Source organism: Brassica oleracea, chromosome C2 (genome assembly GCF_000695525.1).
Source record: "Brassica oleracea var. oleracea cultivar TO1000 chromosome C2, BOL, whole genome shotgun sequence".
NCBI lineage: Eukaryota > Viridiplantae > Streptophyta > Magnoliopsida > Brassicales > Brassicaceae > Brassica > Brassica oleracea.
Window position 1 is genome coordinate 19,175,204 of NC_027749.1, and position 5,128 is coordinate 19,180,331.

General features: G+C 32.6%; 1 long non-coding RNA gene across 2 annotated transcripts; it reads right to left on the reverse strand.

The window, feature by feature from the left end:
- Positions 1-1,862: 1,862 nt before the first annotated feature.
- Positions 1,863-3,175, reverse strand: LOC106325362. Of its 2 annotated transcripts, none has more exons than XR_001266878.1 (4): positions 2,948-3,175; positions 2,539-2,708; positions 2,168-2,247; positions 1,863-2,043 (listed from the first exon to the last, which is right to left on the reverse strand). It is a non-coding gene; the product is annotated as an uncharacterized LOC106325362 (long non-coding RNA). The 2 variants fall into 2 exon arrangements; XR_001266879.1 differs by having other exon boundaries at positions 1,863-2,079.
- Between the last annotated feature and the right edge of the window lie 1,953 nt (positions 3,176-5,128).

Below are 5,128 nucleotides of genomic sequence, written 5' to 3' on the forward strand. Positions count from 1 at the left end.
TATAATAAAAAAAATATAAAATTATACTATTAAACCTTTTCAAATTATAGAAAATATTTTTGTTTAAAGTTTTATAATATAAATTTAAATATAATATATATACATTTTACTATTTCTATTATTTCAATTTAATTTTTTTTATTGAATATTTTGAGTTTTATTTTAAATTTTCTAAAAAAAAATTACCCTCCTGCAAACACTAGCTGGAACCAGCTTTTGATTTTAAGAGGTTCGGAGCAGTTTGAAACGATCTGTAGCATTTTCTATGATTGTTTCAAGACGCCAACAACCATTAACAACCACAAAATCTGCGTTAACCAGTCAGCCCCTTAGTAGGATCATATCCAACGGAAGGCGATGTAGAGTAAATTTCAATTCCTTTCATATATGTAGAGAAGTAAATGGTTATGGTGAGATAATTTGAATGAGACAAGTATAAAATGAATGGAATTAAGCTTTCCCACATTTTTAAGAGTAATGAGTCTTTGAGAAATTAAGTTTACTTTTATTTAATTTTGGATTAATTTAAATTCATTTAAATGGTGAATTTATAGAAAAAAATAAAAATAGTAGCTTTCATAAAAAATCTCATTAGAATCATTTTATAATTCAAATAACATTCTATTCATTTCATACTTAATTATAATAGCTTAATATTTAAAAACTGTTTTTAATATTTTTTAATATTTCTAATGCATATGTTTGTAAAATTTATAGTTTATTTGTATTTTTAAACAATTATTATCATATTTAAACAAAATAATTTGTTAATTAAAATAAAATAGAACAGCTTTTTAAAAAAAAAAATATTGTGGAAAACTTTAAATATACATAATATAAAACAAATGAAATATTTCATTGAAACATCAAAGATACAAGAGCAATTTGCATACAAAATAGTGTAAGAAAAGCAAATTTGCAGAGGCCCAAAGGTCAAGCTCACCTTCTGCCCTTGAGAAAATACGTCGATGCTCCTACACCGTCTCTTTCTTTCGTGAGATGCTCAAACGTTTCGAAATGATACATGCAACTATGCAAGTAATGATTAGCAAAACTATATATATACAAAAAAGTTTATATATGTCTACCCCATGGACCCCACTTTTCAAGTCTGCTTTCTCTCTTCCTCTCGCTTTATCTTTTTTTTTTCACTTTTCTTCGTTATTTTTGTAATCTACTTCTTTCAAAATATATTATTTTATTCAAAATTCTTTGTTCTCTCTCGGTGATTCCGTCCTCTGTTGTTCATCTGTATTTAAGGATTCGCCGACGCTCTGACGGTGAAGATGCAGCGTCTCATCTCACCACAAAACCTCACAAAATTGCTCTTTCCTCAAACCTTTGAGAGTTTCGAGTAAAATCAAAAGATTAAGATCACATTAACTCGTAGTCTCACATCACACAATTGTTCTGTACTTTCAATGCAAACTCTCTTTATCCATCGTCTCGGTATTTTTATGAAGATCCCTTAAATACAAAAAGATAATATAATAATTAACTAGCTAACATAAGTTACTAATGTTTACGTATTCGTTAGTTTAGCCGGCTAACATTCGTTTGTTTAGCCAGCTAGCAAATATATTTTTACGTATTCAAATCAAATCTTTTTATGTAATATATTTGTTAGTTTAGCCGCCTAACATTCGTTTGTTTAGCCGGTTAACAATATATATAAACAGTTATTTGCTAACACTTGAAGAATATTTTATTTTATAAAAATATATAATTTAATATAGTCCATGTACGATCGGTGAATGGTTAAACTTTTTGAGAACATCAATCATAAGTTAGCAAGGTTATCCTCCGACATAACCGGACACTAAATGTTTTTAGCTGGTTTTAAATTTTTTGTTATATGGCTATTTGAACAATTGACTGTCTTTAGTTTGAAATGGCAAAACTCATGTTCCAAAAGATGCATGTTTTACTTCAGAAGATCTTCACATATATCACAGGAAGCCAAACATCCTTGGCAACAAAAAAACATGATAAGAAGAAGCACGTTGAAACTCCTCTGCTCCAAAATTGCAAAGCAATGAAACCCTTCAGAGATAGAACCAACACAAGCTCAATATTTTGCTATGGACAAGAAAAGAAAGAATCTTGATCACAAAAGTTATTAAAGTGATGTTGAAGAGCACAGTGAGAAGGGAAGGTTAACAGTTACCTTGTTATGTTATCATTACAAGGTGTAGTAGAACCTTGATACTTAAAGCGCATACGGCGAACATAAACAGCTCTTTATGCCTGCATTCTCACAGATGGAACATAATTCAATACTCCAAAAGAGTATGTCAAGAATCAATGCCAAGACATGCTAACAATGTTATATGTTACTAGATAAGTTGACATGTTAACAGTGTCTCAAAACAAGCTAACAATGCCACAATATAATTCAAAGATACATGAACATAATAAATTTTTATATGCTATTAAAATTGTTAGCAGTCTAACAGTGAATTGTTAGGATATTAAATATATTAACCGTCTAGCAGTTAAGTATATCTATGATGATGGGGTTTGCTCGTAAACAATCACCAAGAACAAGCACTATTTTTGCGGCACAGCTCTTGCCCACTGTCCGGAGAAGTCCACACACGATGTTCCTCGGATTCTCGTAAAAGACGTACTTCGCGGCGGTGCTTTTGGGGATGTACGTGACTGGGAATTTGAATGATGGTTCCAGAGATTAACACACCTTCAGAGACCTGATCAAATAAAACATCAGACAGAAATGAAAAAAAGTATTTATCTGAAACAAAATCCACAAAAGAACTAAGCAAAAGGTGTAGATTCCTAGGAAACTGAAGACGAACAGAAAACTAAGCAGAGGAATAAACCCAGAAGTAAAGTTCAAAAAAAAAAAAAAAAAAACCCAGAAGCATTTGTTAGACCTTATATTGGAAATTTCTTCAATTCAAATTATAAAAGGAAGGACAAAGCTTACCATCGTAAAATCAGACTAACGTGGAAGGAACGACCGATTAGAGGACCCGTCGAACGTCGGTTGAAGAAATATCAAGGAGGTGAGAACTCGAAGAGATTGTGAGAAAAAGGAACGACGCTACGGAGAAACCAAAGGGATTGATAGGGATGAGATAGATATTTCTGCCATTAAAGTTTATCGATTGTAGTGATGAAGCGTTCTCTCTCTCATCACCCATAATCATTAAAGAGAATATTGTTATAAGATAAACTTTGAAATGATCCTCCACTCCTTTACCAACTCAAGCACTATGATTATCTACTCATCAAGCATTATGATCATCTACTCATCAAGCGCTATGATCACCCACTCATTTACCAAATCAAGCACCATCTTTGATATTTTATGTATTGTTGCTCACTATAAATACCATCACTCATCTCACTCTTTTGTACACAATTACATCTTCTTCTTCTTCCTTATAATAAATTCTTTCTCTCATATTAAGTGTTATTTGCTTCCTACGGGTATTGAATTCTACTCTTATTTAAATTTCCCGATACTATAAATTATAAGTTATTTCATAACAAATATAAGGTTTTCGCAAATATTATTACATATTAGGCTTGATATAGTATGATAGGGATAGTAAGACCATTAAAAAAAAACATGTCACTCAAAAAGCCAAAAATATATCCTTGCAAATATGCAGGTTATGTTTGTATACACATGCTACTTTCTCAAGATACAAAGGAAAATTACGAGGCCGGCGGAAAGAAAGTATATCCCCGGATATAAAGCTGGCGAAAGACAAAATTTCCCCAGAAACTTAGATTACAAACCGAATTTAAAGCCATACAGATTTGGTCCCAACCAGAAAAGACAATAGATCCATAAAGAAGGACTTAAAGCTTATAAACATAACTGGTTAAAACTTTACAGACAAAGAACAAAACTTAACGAAGATGCCCCCAGCCAACCATCGTTAACAAGTTCCTCCTAAAACCTACCTTTTGATTCCAAGAACTGAAGCTTCACTTCCGTCAAGACAGAGTGTTTAGGTCTCTGGAAAGCGGTAGAGCCGACAATCGTGAATGTAACTCACCTAGTATTAAGCTTGCAAAGAGATAATGATTAAATCTGAAAGGTAGCGCCAAGGAGCGAGCAATCCAACCCGGATAGTTTCGAGAAGAAACCGAACTAAACTTCAGAGAAAAGAAAGAACCGACATGCATGAAGTACAAGGCCCTAATAGCTCCAAATCTGGATTTTAGATCTTGGATGAGAGATTAAACCAAAGTCGTTTGCAGCAGAACCGCACCGATGACCCACCTGAATCCGGCGACTCCGTCTTCTCTATACCAAAAGCCAATTTGATCCCGGAAAAAGAAAAGGATCCAGTCTAAATCAAAATTGCAAGGTGAAAAGGAACAAAATCAGGCTAGAAACAAAAAACAATGACAAGAGCAACCCACTCCGGCGCAAGAAGCTACTGCAGCCCGAAACTTGAAGAAAACGAAGAAGCTTACAAAAGAAGACAGAATGGAGATGATTTAGTTTATCACACGATTAAATAATTGAACCGTAACGGTTTTAAATAGTTGAATTCAAAGGATCCAATATTCAAAGAATCCAATCTTCAAAAACCCGAACCGGTCCGAACCGAATTTTTATATAACCCGAATGAAGCTGATTTTAATAAACCCGAAAAACCAAAACCTGATTGGAACCCCGAATGTCCATGCCTGATTTATATACTAAGCACAAATCAACTAACGAATCAAAATCTGACATGTGGAATATGCTTTATAAAAACAAAAAGAAAAATCTATTTAAAACAAATTCTCATCCTTTATATCCAGCGACTCTTTCCTAAATTTTCTAAGAATCCATGTTCAAAGTCAGTTGAACATGATTTCAAACGGTTTTCTTCTCCTATATAATTTTTGATATTTTAGTTCACTCTCTGTTTTATATTTTCTATCTTCTCCATTATCAAACATCTATGCTTATCAACTACAGATGTTCGAATCTGAGTTTCCAATTCTTTTATATATAAATTGAGCATTTGCATGTACGTTTTTTGCTTATCTTACAAAATTACTATCTTTTGCATTAGTTTTAGTATTTCAAAAGGAACATACATGGTTCTATGTTGGAAATACAATCTGTTCACACCTGTCACACGCATCAATCAAACCC